Genomic DNA, 20136 nt, shown 5'->3' with positions numbered 1-20136 from the left:
TAAATGAATAAATTTTCTTAAAAAAATAAAACAGGTGTGTGTCGTTTCAGCTGCTATGGTCGGGGTCGTTTGTTGCGGCAATGACAGGCAACTAGCACAGTATGTGACCCTAGGAAAGGCCGGCAGGAGAAAAGGGAAGCAAGACGGACGAGAAGGCAGCCAGTTCACGTGCATCATCAAACCGGGGGCCAGGCAGCACCTGGCACTCAGTCACCCCACCTGAGGCGCCAGGGCTCCTGGTGGGAGTGAAAGGAGGTGGGGAGGGGGCATGCACTCCGGCAGCCAGAGAGAGCCTGAGAGCTGCAGGTGCCGGAAGCTGGAGGAGGCCTCCATAGCGCCTGCGGCAGGAACATGCCGGGAACCGGAGTCTCAGCCTGGGGGTGACCGTCTCACGGAGGTCAGGAACCCGCAGTCTTTCTAAGATGCTGATCCGGCCTCTCACCCCGGCTCCACCCCGTTGGTCCACAGTTCCATCTTGCCCTTACCACGGGGCCTGCCTTCTTCCCCAGACAGACCCTCCTCCTCCTCCTCTCACGGGCACCCCGCCCCCCAGATGCCCAGCTACTTGCCCTTCCCGATGGGTCACACTGGTCACACCTCTGCCTGTGCCGATGCTGTTCTCACCGCCTGGCACGCGCCCCCATACACACCCACCTCTTCTTAATTCCTGCATTCACCCACGTGACCTGTTTCCGGAAGCCTTCCCTGCCCCACCCCTGTGACTGGGTGAGAGGCCTCCCTTGCACCATCTACTGCACCTGGCCAGTGCGAGCCCCTCCCGGGCCCCGTACCCCACGGTGCGGCCCGGGACGTGTCCCGCCCCAGGCAGCCGTGCCTGACTCAGCGCTGCCTCCCGGCTGCCCGGCCCAGGGCCCGGCACACAGGAGGGCTCAGGAAAGTCCGCTGCTCTGCAGGACCCAAGTCATGGGAAAGGCACGCCTGCTGCCCACAGTCCGGCCGCTGGCCGCTCGGCCCGGCTGTTTTTACTTCTTCCCCCTGCACAGCTGAGGCCTGTGGTGCAGGTTCTCACACCGAGCCAGCGAGACCTGCCAGATGGAGCAAAGACACTTGCGGTGTTGCCCCGGCCGGAGGCCGGGAGGAGTGGCTGTGTGGGCTTGTCCTCGGGACGGAGCACAGCCCCTTGACCGCAGCCGGGGAGCCGTAGGCTCAGAGCCACCAACCTGATGCCCCGGGAGAGTGTCCCGTAAGACGGAGCTGGGTTCAGGGCCCATCTTTCCCACGTTTTCCCCGAGTCACCTTGAGCAAGTCGTGTCGCCTCATCTGCCAGGTGGGCGGGAGTCTCGCTCTCTCTTGCAGGTCACCCTGAGGACAGAATGATCAATGTGATAAATAGATATGTCTAATTTGAAGGAGATTTTAAATGGGCAAAACAATCACACGATTCAAAATTCAAAATGTAGGGGCTTCCCTGGTGGCGCAGTGGTTAAGACTCCGCGCTCCCAATGCAGGGGGCCCGGGTTCGATCCCTGGTCAGGGAACTAGATCCCACATGCATGCCACACCAAGAGTTCCCATGCCACAACTAAGGAGCTCACCTGCCACAACTAAGACCCAGGGCAACCAAATAAATAAATAATTAATTTTTTTAAAAAAAGAAATTTAAAATATAGAAAGGGGCATTTACTCAGGGCCAGTCCAGACCTTATCCCCAGACAGACAGCTACCCTCCCTGAAGTCACAAATGTGGCTGTTCTCTCTCTCTCCCCTTCTTCCTTCCCTACCTCCGTCCCTCTCACCTTTTCTCTCTCTCTGCCTCTCTATGGCTATACAGATATAGTTACATAGATAGATAAATATAGATAGGTAGGTAGATAGATAAATAGATAGAGACAGAGAGAGCGAGCCAGAGGTTATGAGAATGTATATGTTTACATTTTTATTTATTTATTTTATTTGCGGTACGCGGGCCTCTCACCGCTGTGGCCTCTCCCGTTGCGGAACACAGGCTCCGGACGCGCAGGCCTAGCGGCCATGGAGCACGGGCTTAGTTGCTCCGCGGCACGTGGGATCCTCCCGGACCGGGGCACGAACCCGCATCCCCTGCATCGGCGGGCGGGCTCTCAACCACTGCGCCACCAGGGAAGCCCCCAACCCTAGTTTTGGACCCCAAAGCCTGTGCTCAGAGTCACTTGGCTTCTGAAGACCTGGCCCCGGGCAAGTGCCCCAGGTTCCAGGAGGGACAGACACACCCAGGCTGTCCCCATGAGGGCCCCACGTGTCTGGACAATCATTAGGGAGGAATGCGTCTGCCTCGCCTCCCACACATCCGATGGAGCCCCACCTTCTTCCTGGTGTCAGCGGTGTCAGGCTGGAGGACCCCGTGCCAGGCAGCCCACACCCTCATGATGCCCTCATGTCCACAGACGGCAGGGCCCCAAGTGACACAGCAAGGGAATGACAGGCCCAGAACCAGACTGCGGGGCCAGTCCCGTCCTGCCCTGTCATATGGGAAGCGTTTAATAAATGCCAGTGTGGAAAGAGTGCTCACCCGTAACTTGTTGGGGCACCTCAAAGCATCACTGGGATTCCGGTTCCCATCTAAGCTGCCCTCACTAAACCCTGAGCTCCTGGATGGCAGGGCCACCTACAACTCATTCATCTCCAGGGGCCCGTCTCCACCACGGCCCCCGCCCAGGGCTCTTGGGATGGGGCCTGGAACAAGGTTGAACTAATGCACAAAAGAATTCTTCTACTCCCCTGACGTTAGATATTACTGATTTGAATCTTAAACTCTGAAAATAAGAACTCTCGGTGTGTTTAAATCCTGTAACATATTGTGTTCCCTCAAGCATAGGAGGCCCTGGACTTAGAATCAGGGGGCTTCTTTGAATTCAAGTTGTTCCATTTACTAGCTGTGTGACACTGGGCAAGTTGCTTAACCTCTCTGAGCCTCAGTTTCCTTGTGTGTAAGACGGAAGTAATAAAACCTACTGTACAGGTCGTGGGGAGGGCAAAATCAGGTAGTACAGGTAAAAGCACCTGGCAGATAAGGATAAAATCTTATTAACCACAACAACCCTAACACACATTGGGCCCCCTTTCGGTGGAGGACAGGGACATTCATAGAACCCTTGTGGTTTGAGAGCCTTCAGACCTCTTACGTCACTCAATCACCTGAGCTAGAATATTCTTGCTAGCTTGTTCACTGTCTGTTGTCCCCCCACTGGAATGCCAGGGCCGGAAGGGCAGGGGCTTATCTGTGCTGTTCACCATTCCACCCCAGGCTCCTGGAGCCTGCCTGGCCAGCACATGGTACCTGCTTGTTAAGGATTTGTTAAATGAATGCTCACTTCAGGAGCTGGGTAAGGGAGACATGCTCTTTCCCATTTTACAGATGAGGAAACTGAGGCACAGATAGGTAGCTGTGGCTTCCTCTCTACACTGTGTCCACAGTCCTCCCACCACAGTTTGCCTCTGGAGTTACGGGCAGTGGAGTGGCTCAGAGTGTGGGCCCCGGAGCCAGACTGCTTGGTTTCAAAGCCCGGCTCAGCCACCTACTAGCTGTGTAACCTCAGGCAAGTCACTCGAGCTCTCTGGTCCTCAGTTTCCTGTCTGTAAAACAGAGGTGATAATAGTAGCTGCCTTGTGGGTTGTTATGAGAGTTAAATGAGGCTATCTCTGGACTTCTCTGGTGGCGCATTGGTTAAGAATCTGCCTGCCATGGGGCTTCCCTGGTGGCGCAGTGGTTGAGAGTCCGACTGCCGATGCAGGGGACGCGGGTTCGAGCCCCAGTCCAGGAAGATCCCACATGCCGCGGGGTGGCTGGGCCTGTGAGCCATGGCCGCTGAGCCTGCACGTCCGGAGCCTGTGCCGCAACGGGAGAGGCCACAACAGTGAGAGGCCCGCGTACCATAAAAAAAAAAAAAAAAAAAAGAATCTGCCTGCCAATGCAGGGGACACGGGTTCAAGCCTTGGTCCGGGAAGATCCCACATGCTGTGGAGCAACTGGGCCCATGTGCCACAACTGCTGAACCTGTGCTCTAGAGCCCGTGAGCCACAACTACTGAGCCCATGCGCCACAACTACTGAAGCCCATGCACCTTGAGCCCGTGCTCCACAACAAGAGAAGCCACCACAATGAGAAGCCCGTGCACCACAATGAAGAGTAGGCCCTGCTCGCCACAACTAGAGAAAGCCCGCACGCAGCAACGGAGACCCGACGCGGTCAATAAATAAATAAATAAATAAATTTATTAAAAAATAAATGAGGTTATCTCTGTAAAGTGATTAGCACAGTGCACGGCAGAGAGGAATGTCAGCTGTCAACGACACCATCCATAATACTAGGAAGAAACAGGTCCAGGGAGATGACCCACACACGCCCCACTAGCTGCTAAACTCCAGGCTCTATCCACCGCCCACACACGCCCCACTAGCTGTACCTGGAGACCAGCCGCGGCCGGGGAGTTAGCCAGGCCAAGCGATGGGCTCCCAAGACAGTTGGGGTATAGGGGTGCTCCATCCTGGGCAAGGCCTGGCCCGGGGACCCTGCTATCAGCACCACATGCAGCTCCTGGAAATGGGCGCACCCAGCGTGGCCTGTATTGGCCTGTATAGGCTGCAGCTGCTCTGGCCCAGGCCGGGTAGGGAGCAGAGGTGGCTCCAGACCTGGCCGGGAGCCCAGGATGGGAGACAGGAGTGAGGAGCCAGCCGAAAGGGAGGGGCACTGCCGGAAGCCTGCCTCTGCCTCGGCTGCACCCAGGCATGGACCCCATCCTGTCAGAGGCTGCAGTTCTAGGTCGTCCCCTTACTCCGCCCTGGAAGCCTGACTCATAGGGTCCAGAATCAAATTCTGGTTAGGAGCTTGGATGTGGATTTCCAAGCCTCCTCTGGAATTAAGATCACCTCTGGGGGGCTTGGGACTAGCTTCTGCAAAGAGTTTGTGTGATATTGTTCAAACAATAAGGGTTTTGTTGCGGTATGGACCTGCCTCTGCTGCTTACCTTTGTGTGACCTTGGACAAATAAAAACCTCCCTCATGGGCTTCCCTGGTGGCACAGTGATTGAGAGTCCGCCTGCCGATGCAGGGGACGTGGGTTCGAGCCCCGGCCCGGGAGGATGCCACATGCCGCAGAGCGGCTGGGCCCGTGAGCCGTGGCCACTGAGCCTGTGCGTTCGGAGCCTGTGCTCCGCAACGGGAGAGGTCGCAACAGTGAGAGGCCCGCGTACCGCAAAAAAAAAAAAAAAAAAAAAAAAAACCCTCCCTCAGCCTCAGTCTCCTCATCTGTAAAATGGGCATAATGACAGTTGTTCCTCATGGCTGTGTTAAATAAGAAAGAGCCTGTAAAGCCCTTCCTTCCAGAAAATCCTCTTCCCAGCAAGGACAGCAGATCAGCAATTCTTCAGGCATCCCCAGGTGGGAACACCACTTCCTTGCCGGGTGCCCAATGGTCCCGCCTGCTACCAACACTCAACTTGATTAGAGCGATTCACTGGGAAGCCAGGTCGTCCTCAGAACCTTGCATGACCAGTAGGGCTCTCGTAGTCATCTGACTTTGATTCAGTCACTGCCCAGTTGCGCGGAGCTCTGTACGGCCCTCCCTGCTGCCCCAGGGCCCAGGGTTTATGCCCAGCTCATGTCTAAGGTGGGACAGCCTGAGGCACCTCTTTCCACTGTGGAGCAGACCTGCGGGGGGCAGGGGCAGTCAGTCAGCGGCCTGAAACATCAGGGCTAAATCCAGCCCCGACTCCACTGTGTGGCTTAGGGCAAGCTGTTTAATCTCCCCAAGCCCGATTCCTCTTGGAAAATGGCATCACTCATCGCCCTGGAAGAGGTTAGTCAGTGTCAGTGTCGGGTTTAACACAGGAAGAATATTTTCCGCCCATCTCCAAGGAGGTGGGCCTTTTCTCACCTGGCTCTGGGTACCAGGGCCACAGCATCACCCTGGACAGAAGCCCAAGACCTTAGGAGGCGACCCAGACAGCAGACTGAGAATTCACAAAGATGGGAGCTGCCTGGCGAGGAGGCCTCAAATGTGGAAACTGAGAAAAGTGCACTCAGAGGAGCATAACTTGTGCCAATGAGCTCCACCTGCCCCAGGGCAGGGATCAGGAGGCCAGGGAGACCTCACAGGCTCAGGGCTACGGAAGGAAAAGCCGGCCATCTCTGATGGGTCCAGGATCCTCTCAGAGGGGCCGACGGTGAGGACAATGACCCTGAAAGCCCTGAACCTTGGACTCTGCCCAGATCTGCTCCTTGTTGGCTCCAACGGGGGCTCTGCACACAGATACCAAAGTCCCGGTGCCATGCCAGCCAGACGGGCCACTCTTGCCAGACCTGGGAGAGAGGAGAGGATGGCCGTGCTCTCAGGATGCAGGCCCGCCGTGCGTGCGTCAGGAAGCTCCCTGGACGTGGGTGACCGGCCACCCCAGGTACTTACTCGGAATGCACTGGGGAGAAATTAGTACAGCAGGGACCTACCTCCAAGAGAGAGGAAAAAAATCCTCACCTGAGACAAGCGTGCTGGTCACTTTACGTGTCAGCTCAGCCAGGTTCCTCCTCCCAGTTATTAGGTCAAACTCGAGGGTGGGTGTTGCTGTGAATGCACCTGTCGATGTGGTTCCTTCTACAATCAGTTGACTCAAGTGAAAGAGGTCGTCTCCATCACGTGGGTGGGTGTCATCCAATCAGCTGAAGACGTGAAGAGCAAACCTGAGGTTTCCTTGGAAAAGAAGAAATTCCGCCTGTGGACGGCCACTGCTGCCCGTCTCCAGCTCACAGGCCTGCCCCACAGATTTCAGACACGCCCAGCCAGACCCCACAACTACGTAAGCCCCTTCCTCAAAATGAATCTCCATTTCTCTGCTGAACCCCGGCTGACACGGAGGAAATCGATGTCCAATTCCAGGTTCACCTCCCCTTCTTCCTTTCCATTCATTCCTCGGCACCCACGATGCAACAGACACCGCGCTAGACCCCAGGTACGTGATGGTGAGCACAGCCGACACGTTCCAGACCAGCGGGGAAAAGACACGCGCGCCGTGTAAGTGGCGATTCCTGCCTTTGTGGTGCGCCGTGGTTCGTGGAGTTGACACTTCCTTTCCCGACTCCGCGTTCAGTGGTGTCATGCTGGTGACTTGAAATTGGCTGTGGTGTGAGTATTTACACCCTGGACATTGTCAAATGCTGCAAATTAGGGCTCTTCCCACCCCACCCTGTCTCGTGGGGCTTATAGATGAGAAAGAGGGGGTGGAGGATGCCACCCACGTTTCTGGCCTAAGAAACTGGGGGACAGTGGTATGTTGACAGAGATGGGAGTGTGTAGGGCCACAGGTGTTAGGGGGTGGGTATCACAGGTTCTGAATTGGCTGTGAAAAGCTGAATGCATTTCCGCTCGGGGCAGTTCAAGGGTTAAGTCAGCAGTCTGCCAGACAGCCTTGGACTACTGGCCACTGGCTTGGGATCAGGAACAACTAACATATCTCTTTGCTCTGACCTCCTGAGTCCTGGCCTCTAACCTAGAGGTCACTTCAGGGTCCAAAATAACTTGGAACTCCAAGCTTCATGTCTTCACCCGAGGCGTAAAGCAGGAGGAAGAGGAGATGGGCAGCTCTCGGGCCCCTTTTTAATGAGCTCTCCTTACCAACTTCTCCTGCGTCTCACTGGTCAGAACTAGGTCACGCACCACACCTGGCTGCAAGGGAGGCTGGGAAATGTAGTCTTTGGTGGGACACATTTAAAGCAGGGTTTTGTTGGAAGGGGAGAAATGAGGCAGCAATCTCAGCAATACTGTCTTTCTCCCATGGCTCTCCCACTCCCGGGCTGAACAATCCCCCACACCCCTCGTGTGGACACGTAAAATTCAGACTTCTTGCTCCGACCTGCAAACCCTTCACCATCTAGCTTCTGCTGCCCTGTTCCACCCCTCCCCAGGCCTCTCCTTCTCTTGTCCCCAGACCTGATTCTCATCCCAAGGTGAAAGTCATGTTGTGGTCACTCCATGTGCCCTCAGTGCCCTGACCAGGGCCTGGCACCAGGCCAAGGCCAAGGTGTACTGAAGGAATAGGTGTTGAGGTGCTTTCTAGGGCTGTGCACGATCCCACTGGGTTATTAGCGACATATAAGACACAGTTTTTTTCAGTGTCACCACCGTCACTGCGAGGTCCTCCCCCTGCAGATGGAAGCAGCCAGAGGGCTCCGAGAGATCGGGGTGGACGGCCGCCGAGCCACGACCCCTCGACAGAGGAGCTGCCGGCTGCATGGTCCCAGGAGGTGAACACAGCTCAGCGGCGGATACCTCTGAAACATACTGTGCGCTTAGAAAGCAAACAAAGGAATGTTTTAAAGGTTGACATTGCCGAGGCGGGCGGCAGGACGGAGAGGCCAGTTTTGGGCAGAGATGCTTGCAGAGCTTATGGGGGCCTCTCTAAGCAGCCATCAGCCCATTATTCCTTGCGTGGTGAGGACGGTGTGGTCCAGAGAGGGTGGGGGGACCAGAACGGCCCAGTACGTGCGCCCGGGCACCAGGCACTGTGCGCAGATTTCCAGGTGATGGTTCACTTCTGGAGATGGAGAAACTGACGTTCACAAAGGTTAAACAACCTGGCTGAGGTCACCAGGCTGACTCTGTTTTATTTTATTTTTCTGATTCTTCATCTCGTATTATCTTATCGCTGACTTTTTCTTCCCTCCCTCCCGCTCTTCCTTCCTTATCTCCCTCCCTCCTTCCCTCTCTCTCTTTTTTTTTTTTTTTTTTTTTTTTTTTTTTTTTTTTTTGCGATACGCAGGCCTCTGACTGTTGTGGCCTCTCCCGTTACGGCTCCGGACGCACAGGCTCAGCGGCCACGGCTCACGGGCCCAGCCGCTCCGCAGCACGTGGGATCTTCCCGGACCGGGGCTCGAACCCGTGTCCCCTGCATCGGCAGGTGGACTCTCAACCACTGCGCCACCAGGGAAGCCCCCCTCTCTCTTTTTTTAGGAATAATTTCATGAAGTAAAATGCACAGACCTTAAGTATTTGATGAGTTTCTCCAAACGTGTACACTCTGTAACCACTGCTCCCAACAAGATAAAGAGCATTTCCACCTCCCAAATCCATTGCCCTCTCCTCCCTTTCTAGTTGACTCCCCTCCTCCTCCGAAAGCAACCCCTGTTCTGATTCCTGTCTCTGTGGGTTTGGTTTTGCCTGTTTCTCAACTTCATACACGTGGATTCGGGCTGGCTCTTCTTTTGTTTCCTTACAAATGGCGTGGGGAATCCAGGACCATCTGGGGAAGCGCTGTGGTCAGGGGTTGTTAGCTAAGGGAACAAAAGGCACGACGCTGCCTGTACAGCGCGTCCTTCAGCTCAGCTCCCGCAGCAGGGCTGCATGTCCACATCACTCCTCTCCTTCCTGGCCAGCCGAGCTCCCAGCCTCCTCCCAGCACGGACCCGCTGTCTCTCTGGGAAGCGTTCCCTGACCCACCGGCTGCTGTGTGCTCCCCTCGCCCGGAACTTTCCTTCAACACCCTCAGCACAATCGTGATGAAATCACTGGTGGTGTTATTTTTATTCAACACCTGTGTCCCCCCACCACGAGGTCAGGTGTGTCATGCTCACATCACATGGCCAGGTGTAGCTTGCTCCAGTGCTCACACATCTTCAGTAAAGACTCATTGAACGACTGATTGTAGGAGTGTGTGTGTGTGTGTGTGTAAGGGCTGTGCTCCAGGAGAGAGGAAAAGGGGGTATGGGCGAGGGTGGGCTGAGGAACACAGGGGGGCACAGGGGCAGCTCTGCCTGGGGAGGCTGCAGGGCAGCACCCCACGGGGTGCTTACCCAGCCTGGCACTGACCCATACTTGCTCCCTTTAAATCCCTAGCGGCATTCCCTAAGGAAGTTACCTCCATCACTTCGTTTTATAGACGAAGAAATGTCCGGCCTGGAGCCCATCTATCTCCTGCCTCAAGACTGCTCTGAAGAGGCAAGGGAGGAGCCAGGATATAGAGGAGTTTTTGCAACAAAGACCAGAGAGTCGAACATCAGAAGATTACTTTGGGGGCTTCCCTGGTGGCGCAGGGGCTAAGAATCCACCTGCCAGTGCAGGGGACAAGGGTTCGAGCCCTGTTCCAGGAAGAGCCACATGCCGCGGAGCAACTAAGCCCGTGCGCCACAGCTACTGAGCCTGCGCTCTAGAGCCCACGAGCCACAACTACTGAGCCCAAGTGCCACAACCGCTGAAGCCCGTGTGCCTAGAGCCCGTGCTCCGCAACAAGAGAAGCCACCGCAGTGAGAAGCCTGCGCACCGCAACGAAGAGTAGCCCCCGCTCACCGCAACTAGAGAAAGCCCGCACGCAGCAACGAAGACCCAACGCAGCCCCAATAAATAAGTAAATAAATAAATAAAATTTCCCCAATTCATTCTGTGTATGTGAGGTTAAACAAGATGCCTTTAAATGAGGGAATAACAGGTATGATATTTCTGGATAACTTTTGGTCAACTCTTTTTGGCGCACTTTCCTGGGAACTGAGAAAGTGAGGGACTCTAACAACTAGGTGAGAAATCCCTGTGCAAACCAGGCGGCTTCCATCAAATTGAGAAGAGACTCTAACCGAGTCACCCGCTGACTGGTGAGTAAAAATAATTTAGAGAATGAATCATTATTATGTGATTTTGGGGGGGCCACATATCTTTGAAGGAGTTCAGAGAATTAAGTGACATTTCTATAACAAAAGTGTTTCCCTGGGCTTCCCTGCTGGCGCAGTGGTTGAGAGTCGACCTGCCGATGCAGGGGACACGGGTTCGAGCCTCGGTCCGGGAGGATCCCACGTGCCGCGGAGCGTCTGGGCCCGTGAGCCGTGGCCGCTGAGCCTGCGCGTCCGGAGCCTGTGCTCCGCAACGGGAGAGGCCACAACAGTGAGAGGCCCGCGTACCGCAAAACAAACAAACAAACAAACAGGGCTTCCCTGGTGGTGCAGTGGTTGAGAGTCCACCTGCCAATGCAGGGGACGCGGGTTCGTGCCCCGGTCCGGGAGGATCCCACGTGCCGCAGAGCGGCTGGGCCCGTGAGCCAGGGCCGCTGAGCCTGCACGTCCGGAGCCTGTGCTCTGCAACAGGAGAGGCCACAAGAGTGAGAGGCCCACGTACCACAAAAAAAAAAAAAAAAAGTGCTTCCCTTCCCATAGATGTATTTATATGAATGAATGATTTCCATGCTTATATCTATAAATACAAAAAAGGAATAAAACCTACCTTGAACCATGTCTCATTTTAGCTATAAGTAATATTCATCCGTGGATATCATGAGCTGATTCAGCCAGCAAGGCCTGGATGGGGCCTCAAAAAATTTCAACTAAATTTTTACTTTTATGTTCAATAACTATCAGAATGTGTAACATAAGAGATTTTTACTAAGTATTTTGGTAATGGTAACTCAATCCAAAAGTAAATTTTTTAAGCCCATAGATCCTTGGAGTGAAAGGAGATTAATTTCAATTTATATAAGGATTTTTGTTAGAGAAAAACTAATGACTGGATAACAGTAAAATACTTTGGGTATACAAATATATGCTATTAAATTAGGATAAAATTCTGGAGGGAGTAGAATGAAAATATAAAGCCACAGAGGAAAAGAAACAAAACAGTATGTTCGATTGTCAAAGAGCTTGTTCACAAGTTTTTAAGTGGAGAGTAAGTGGGGGTCAAATTTCTACAGAATTTAGATTCCATTGATTTTATTTGTTTATTTATACAAATTTATTTGTTTATTTTTGTCTGCGTTGCATCTTCTTTGATGCGTGCAGGTTTTCTCTAGCTGTGGCGAGCAGGGGCTACTCTTCATTGTGGCGCACAGGCTTCTCATTGCAGTGGCTTCTCTTGTTGCACAGCATGGGCTCTAGGTGCTCGGGCTTCAGTACTTGTGGCACACGGGCTCAGTAGTTGTGGTGCAAGGGCTTAGTTACTCCACAGCATGTGGGATCTTCCCAGACCAGGGCTCAAACGTGTGTCCCCTGCATTGGCAGGAGGATTCTTAACCACTGCGCCACCAGGGAAGTCCCCACTGATTTTATTTAAAAGGGTGAAGTAACAATTTTTTTTTAATGTCAATATTTTCAATACTTTGGAAGTTACATTATTTGCAACTGTGTAAATTTAGGGTAAAAAACTGAGAACCAACTCATACAAAGTTGAGAGAGTCAAAATATACAAGGGAGTACATCAGGGGTCCCTCTCCCGAATTTCTTAAGGCTTAGATGAGCAAAAAAGTTTTGAGATCCCAACTTGAAGGATAGCTCTTCAACAGCGGACCACACTTGCATCTCCTCTCAAATGTTGGTGTGTTTTTTTTCTCCTGAGCCGTTTGTTATTCAACCTGAGCGTTTTGAAAGGAGCCTGCACATGACGTGCTGTGGAGGAGGGTCTGATCTTTTCAGGTAGAAAGTTGCAGAGTTGATCTTCACATGTTTCAGAGGGTTTGTCTCTTTCCCAACCCTATTCCCTTGAAGAACAGACAACCTTATTTGATTAATCTTATTTGAATCCCCAGGACCAACATCAGTCACTTGGGACAGGGAGATCAAAGAGAGGCTGACACCTCTGTGCAGGGAGCCCGCAGGGACCTTCAGGGGATGCTGTGCTCCCAGGATTGGTGTGTTGGAGACGACAAGTGTCTTATCTTGGCCTCCTGAGCCCTGCTGGAGTCTTCTCCAGGTCTTCGTGCAGATCAGTGGTCGGTAGAATAGTTGGGCTGGACCTGAGGCCAGCTCTTCAGTGTTCCTGGCGGGGTTGCTACAATGGCCACTCAAGAGAGACCCTCGGGAGCCACTGTTAGTGACTAGGAGACAGTTCCTTCTTTTTTTTTTTTTTTTTTTTTTTTTGTGGTAGGTGGGCCTCTCACTGTTGTGGCCTCTCCCTTTGCGGAGCACAGGCTCCGGACGCGCAGGCTCAGCAGCCGTGGCTCACGGGCCCAGCCGCTCCGCGGCATGTGGGATCTTCCCGGACTGGGGCACGAACCCGTGTCCCCTGCATCGGCAGGCGGACTCTCAACCACTGCGCCACCAGGGAAGCCCAGTTCCTTCTTTTTTTAAAAATAAATGTATTTATTTTATTTCTTTATTTTTGGCCGTGTTGGGTCTTCGTTGCTGCACACGGGCTTCCTCTAGTTGCGGCGAGCGGGGGCTGCTCTCCGTTGTGGTGCACCGGCTTCTCATTGCAGTGGCTTCTCTTGTTGCAGAGCACGGGTTCTAGGCACGCGGGCTTCAGTCGTTGTGGCGCGTGGGCTCCGTAGTTGTGGCTCGCAGCCTCTAGAGCGCAGGCTCAGTAGTTGTGGCGCACGGGCTTAGTTGCTCTGCAGCATGTGGGATCTTCCCGGATCAGGGCTCGAATCCGTGTCGGCTGCATTGGCAGGCGGATTCGTAAGCATGGCGCCACCAGGGAAGTCCAATACTGTTTTATTTAAGACCATTCTCTTAGTACTTTTTAAAAACTTAAGTCAGCATTGTGTTCCAGTGTTAAAGGCACCCCTCACCTCTGCATTGAACTTAAGGTGCCAATCGATGCAAAGGAACATACCTCCTGAGACAATTCCATTGTGTGTAAATCATACTATTTTAATTTTTTATGCAATCTGATGAGGAGATGAACTCAGATTTAAAATTCTTCAAAGCACATTCACTGTAACAAGAACTGTTATGTATTAATACCGCAGTTTTCAATAAAGATTGACTTATGTTGCAAAAAAAAAGCAGAGCACAGAAGGAGGAGCTCGTTTTCCTGAAGTCCCTTCAGTCAGGACTGTGATTTGGGCCTCGTGCTTCCTTGTTTTAAAGCGCGCAGGTGACGCTCGCCAACGGGATTGTCAGCTGAGAACCCGTCCGCTAAGCGCGGGGAGGTCGAAGTCAGCGCGCTCTGGACAGGCCTGGCTCTCCTGCAGCGCTGGTGGGCCACAGGCTGGCTGTTGGCCTTTGGACAGGCGGGCTGGCCGGCCAGCAGGGAGAAAGGGCCACAGCCAGGCCAGGCGCTGCTCCTGACACAGGCAGAGCTCCTGGAAGCCTCCCGATCTTCTAGGCAGGATTTGGAGCCTAGTCCCTCTGCTCTTGTTGCGATGGAGGGTGAGATGTTGATTTTCCCAAAGGGCAGCGGAGCCGATGTTGGGAAGGTCACCAGTAAAGGACATATGGACCCCAAACTTCTGTCTCTGCAAGAGCCACTGGCTTCCTCTGTGTGAGGGACTGACCTAAGTGCTTGTACCTAATCCTCAAACAGCCTGTGAGGGCAGCGTGATTGGAAACCCAGGCAGCCTGATTCCGGGCCACATCGTGTATGAGGTGCCACCGTGAACACAGGCACGTTCTAGCCTCCGAAGGGGCGATTTAACTCTTACCTCTTCTACTTAAAACTCTGTGATCCGGAGTGAGGCATTAACCCTCTCCGGCCTCAGTTTTCTCATCAGCAAAATGGTCCAGGCAGTGGCAGCTGCTCTGCCTGGGAAGGACTCTGCCATATCAGAAAAGTTTGTGCCTAAAATGAGAAGGCTGAAATCTCACTTTTTTTTTTTTTTTTTTTTTTTTGCGTTACGCGGGCCTCTCACTGTTGTGGCCTCTCCCGTTGCAGAGCACAGGCTCCGGACGCGCAGGCTCAGCGGCCATGGCTCACGGGCCCAGCCGCTCCGCGGCATGTGGGATCCTCCCAGACCGGGGCACGAACCCACGTCCCCTGCATCGGCAGGCGGACTCTCAACCGCTGCGCCACCAGGGAAGCCCTGAAATCTCAATTTTGACATGTCAGATAAGATAACATAGGAGGACAAACCACACTTATTTTTTGTGGCTTTCCTAGCTGGTTCTGTTTGGAACAGGGTCTGGCATTTTCCACGCCTGGGGCATCCCCAGCTGCCTCTTGGGGCCTGAGAACCTTTCCTCCCGAGCCCCAAATACTGTAGCAGCTGCACCAGGGCTGGCAGCCATTTGGATGATTCCCAGGTGGCCTCTTTTGGAAATTTATGGTGACTGGGCAGGAACTGTGTTCCTGCAATGGGGAGGATGAGGCCTGTCCTAGAGAGGCAGGGGTGTGGCGAGGGCAGTGGAATCCAAGTCCAGAGACCTGCGTGTCTCCCTGCAAAACCGCTTACTGTGTCATCTCAGGTGGGTAGCTTAACCTTTCCGAGCCTCAGTCCTTCACTCAGCTGTACTCAAGGCTGAGCCCTGGGGACTCAGGAATGAGTCAAACAGGCCCTTCCCTACAGGCCCTCCCAGTTTCATGGGAGAGGCAGCCAAGGAAACAGGGACAGGCAGTGGAATCCTTCTGCGGCTGAGAGGCCGTGTGCCTAGACGTCGTCAGGAGGACTTCTTGGAGGAAGTGAGGTCGGGGCACCATTTTCCTCTTCTGTTAATTGAGAGGGCTAAAATAACTAACATTTTTTTTTTATTTCGGAGTAGAATTGTGTTTTAAACTATTTTATCATAAACATAATACATGCTCCCGATGAAAAATTTCAAGAGAACAGAGGGGTATTAGGTGAAACGTCTCTTTCCCCGCTCATCTCTGGAAGGAACTAAGTAGCGTCCACAGTTTCTTGTGTAGCCTTCCAGAAATGTTCTATGTGCATGGAAACCTATGTGGGCAAAACATGAAAAGCCCAAATAAATAATAATAATGGCTCCTAGCTGTTGAGTGTTTCCTAGGTGCCAGCCTCAACGATGATGCTTGCTCTTTTCAATTAAGATCTCTCTGACATATTTCTTCATCCATAATCAGCTTTTCAAGATACTGCAAAAGTCGCCTGGGAGGCAAGTGAATTTTTAAAAATGGAGGTGAGATTCATACAACACCAAATTAACTGTTCCAAAGTGTCCAATTCAGTGGCATTTAGTGCGTTTGCAATGTGCAGCTGCCCCCTCTGTCTCGTTCCAGAGCATTTTCATCACCACCGAGGAAGACTCGTACCCTTGAAGTAGTCACTCCCCAGCACCCGCCCCGCCGGCCCCTGGTGGCCACCTGCCTGCTGCCTGTGTCTATGCATCTGCCTCTCCTGGGCGTTTCATATAAATGGAATCATACAATATGTGGTCCTTTATGAGTGGTTTCTTTCACTGAGCAGCGTGTTCTCGAAGTTCCTCCATGTTGCAGCGTGTATGGCAGGGTTTCATTCCTTGAAACAGATAAATGACACGCCACCGTCTGACTAGACCACGTATTTTGTTTATCCATCGTCGTCTGCGGACATCAGGGTTGTTTCCGCCTTTTGGCTACTGTGAATTGTGCTGCTATGACACTGCCCTTTCTCGGCCTCTGTTCTCACATCCGGAAAATTCAGATACTAAAAGCACTCCCCCTTCCCCTTCCCCGCTGGGGGCGGGCAGGGGCAGTATAGGGGTAGGGGATTAAGAGGTACGGACTCTTAGGTATGAAATAAGCTACAAGGACATATTGCACAACATGGGGAATATAGCCAATATTTTATAATAACTATAAATGGAGGATAACATTTAAAAATTGTGAATCACTACATTGTACACCTGAAACGTATAGAATATTGTACAGCAACTATACTTCCATTTTTGAAAAGCTTTTTTAAAAAGTACCTACTTTGTGGGGTTCTGGGGAGGATGAAATTAGTTATGGCTGTAAAGCCATCACCTGGCACGCCGCGACTCTCCACTACAGCTTCGGTTGGCTGTTTGCTGCACAACCTAACGTTGATTGAGCACTTGCTGTGCACCGTTCTCAGCACTTACCTGTCTTCAGTCATTTATGGAAATGTTTTCCATTCATTCATTCATTCTTCCAGCAACTTTATGAGGTAGGTCTCAGTGATCAAGTCCACTTTATAAAAAGCGAGCCCCAGGGGAATTCCCTGGCGGTCCAGTGGTTAGGACTCGGCACTCTCACTGCCGAGGACCCCGGTTCAATCCCCGATCGGGGAACTAAGATCCCACAAGTTACGCGGTGCGGCCAAAAATAAAATAAAAAATAAAAACAAACTTTAAAAAACAAAACAAAACAAAAACTAGGCCCAGAGAGGTCAGCTAATGAGCTGCCTGTGGAGGCAGGATCTGAACCCAGACCACGTGATCCTGAAGCCTGTGCTGGTCTACACTCGTGGGGGGTTGACACAGCTATCCTTAGTGACATTGCCTCCCCGGCTGGGGACTGTGAAACACTTTCAATTTCTTTTTTCCCTTGGGCTTTCTCTGTTCCACATCTCTGTAAGCGCTTGATTTGTTTCTTTGTTTGTTTTAAATTTTATTTATTTATTTATTTATTTATTGGCCGCGTTGGGTCTTTGTTGCTGCGCGCGGCCTTTCTCTAGTTGCGGCGAGCGGGGGCTACTCTTCGCTGAGGTGCGCGGGCTTCCCACTGCGGTGGCTTCTCTTGTTGCGGAGCACGGGCTCTAGGTGTGCGGGCTTCAGTAGTTGTGGCACGTGGACTCAGTAGTTGTGGCTCGTGGGCTCTAGAGCGCAGGCTCAGTAGTTGTGGCGCACAGGCTTCGTTGCTCCGCGGCCTGTGGGATCTTCCCGGACCAGGGCTCGAACCCTTGTCCCCTGCATTGGCAGGCGGATTCTTAACCACTGCGCCACCAGGGAAGTCCCGCTTGATTTGTTTTTACGATGAGCAGATCATAATTTTGTAATCGGAAAGAATCAGGAATGGTTTTAGATGCTGGCATGTTCTATGTTATGTGAGAAGAGCTGAACTCAAAATTTCAGGTACAGCTTGATCTCAACCGTCTTGAAAAGTGTACAGGAGACACCCAGTGTGGGGTGGGGAGGGCCTGTTTGCCAACATATTAATAAGGTTTGTCTCTGGGGGTCTGGATGGGGCGATCACGTGATTTTTCATATGAGTTTGGTCTCCTTCTAGCTTTTCCAACTTTATTTTGACGACAGACAAGTATCGCTTTTATATTCAGAGAGAAAGTGATTCTAAAAACAAAAGACAGATTTTCTCAGCTGGGACCCATGGGTGTTTCTGCTTTGGGCCCGGCCAGGCAGGTGGGTTTGATCTGCTGGGAACAGTCCAGGGAATGCACGGGGAAGCTGTCAGACGGGGGTTCCAGCGCCCAGGGACATGCCCAGGGACTGCCAGCCTGACGCTGCCATTTGTCACATCACCCCCACCCCAGGGATGCAGAGAGGACACTGCAGCCCCAGGGCCTCACGCTCAGCACCTAGAGCAGGGGCACCTCACCCTGGGCCGCCCACCCATCCCGGCCAGCGCGCCTTTGCTTATGCACTTCTCCCACCTGGCATCCTCTCCCCCCTGCATTTTCCAAATCCTCACTCTCCGCGGGCACAATCAGCAAGAGCCGGTAGAGCATTAAACGGAGCCGCCCACCTCTGAAGGTGTTTGTCCTGGCTGCGGCGGACGAGGTACGTCCACAGCTCTGTCCTTCCTGCCTCCTGGGGAGGCTCTGTCCTGATCACGCCTGTGTTCCCGGGTTCTGGAACTGGGCCCGGCACACAGGAGGTGCTCAGTGCCTGCTGAATGGATGGTAGTGTCCTATTCTTATTCTAGAATGGAGACATCTGAGGCCCAGAGAGGTTAAGCAACTTGCCTAAAGCCACACAGGCAGAAGGATGCTGGCCGACGGAGGCTGGACTGTCACACTTGACACCAGTGCTCCTGGCCCCCACGCCTCCCCTCCCTGCTCTGCCTTCTGATTTCCAGGTGGAGCTGGTCCTCGGTGGTGAATAAAGGGCTTTTGTGAAGGAGATGGGCAGCAACACCGGAGGGCCGGCGTTTCAATCCCAGTTCTACCACATACTAGCAGTGTGACCTCGAGCAAGCTTCCTGACCTCTCTGTGCCCCCCAGTTTCCGCATCTGTAAAATGGGTACAACGGTGTTACCCCCCCCTCCCCTCGCCTGACTGCCAAGGGCAGCAAGTGAACCATGCGTGGTCCAGAGTATGTCTGATGTCTGCTCATTCAAGGAAATTGAGCTTCTTAAGGGGTCGGCTGAGCTGCCGGGCAGAGCAGGGCACCCTGACCCATCGCAGCAGAGGCTGTTGGATTTGGGGCTGTGGGGTTGCAGCCAGGCCTCCTCCCGTCGTGAAGGGGCCACTGAGCCTCTCAATCTGACTGGACATCTCCGTAGCTCTCTCTCTCTGCGTGACCCACACGTGCGTCTGGAACCCCCATACCCTCATATGCCCTGATTTAAAGTGAGCCCCCCCCCCCAGGAAAAAGAGTGGGTCAAGCCTCCCGACCGGGCTGGGGACCTCTGCTGTAACCACGACGGCCAGAGAGATAGCTAAACCCGTAATGACAATAACAGCAGAGGCGGAGCTGCCAGACTAATTCCACCTGGAGACGGTGTCATTCCGTCAGGGTTGCGACAGCTGGGTCAGAGTTTGACAAGAGAGCCGAGAGGGGAAAGGCTTCTCGGCCGTGGACGGGAGGGGGTGTGCAAAGGCAGGGAGGGCAGAGGACGCTGCATCTGACCCCACGGCCACCTCTGCTTTGGCAGGACACCCAGAGCTGGCCTGACCTAACCCTGACAGCAGCTGCCAGGAAAACAGGTCAGCGCGGGATGGACCCCGCCGGCTCTGCACGCGAGCTCGGCTGGGACGCGCAGCCCGAGCGGAGGAGGGGCTGCGCTGGGCAGGAGCGTGTGACCGGGCTGCTCCCCTGCCTCCCAGGGGCTCTTACTCCCACCCTGATGTCCAGGCCTCCCAGTGAGTTTGCAGACAGTCGTGGCTGGCTGGCCACCGACGGGAAGCCGGAGGGCTGCCTCAGCGCCTGCAGCGTGGGGCGGGGGGAGCCCCTTCCCTGCCCAGCGGTCCCGACGCAGCTCCGCCCAGGAACCGGCCCGGCCTCGCGCGCGCTGGATCTGCCCCTTCCCGCGAGGGGCATGGGCCAAGAGTGCGGCCCCTCTGCGCCTGTTTCCCTACAGCTCTGCGGTGAGCGTCCAGGGAGATGAAGTTTGAGAAAGTGCACGTGTTTATTTATCTGTTTAAATTTTAACTTTTGGCCACACCGTGCGGCGCGCAGGATCTTAGTTCCGGGGCCAGGGATCGAACCGGGGCCCCTTCAGTGGGAGAGCGGAGTCCTAAGCCCTGGCCCGCCAGGGAAGTCCCAGAGAAAGTGCGTTTAAACACGGGAAGCTCATCTGCAGAGGACTGTTGGTGCTGTTGCTACTGTTATTATTACTTCGTTAGGCTTGACTCACGGGAGGCTGTTTCATTCAGTGGGAGAA

At 53.6% G+C, this 20136-nt stretch overlaps 1 long non-coding RNA gene across 1 annotated transcript in view; it reads right to left on the bottom strand.

Moving 5' to 3' along the window:
• The window catches only part of LOC136794405 (uncharacterized), a 39137-nt gene that overhangs the window by 13522 nt on the left and 5479 nt on the right, over positions 1-20136 (bottom strand). Inside the window, exons 2-3 of the long non-coding RNA XR_010841155.1 lie at positions 6471-6683; positions 1182-1323 (exon numbers count right to left, since the gene is read on the bottom strand). This is a non-coding gene — a long non-coding RNA (uncharacterized lncRNA). The remainder of the gene's footprint in view (positions 1-1181; positions 1324-6470; positions 6684-20136) is intronic.

Source organism: Kogia breviceps, chromosome 6 (genome assembly GCF_026419965.1).
Source record: "Kogia breviceps isolate mKogBre1 chromosome 6, mKogBre1 haplotype 1, whole genome shotgun sequence".
NCBI classification, from domain to species: Eukaryota; Metazoa; Chordata; class Mammalia; order Artiodactyla; family Physeteridae; genus Kogia; species Kogia breviceps.
This window is presented reverse-complemented; position numbering and strand designations above follow the sequence as displayed.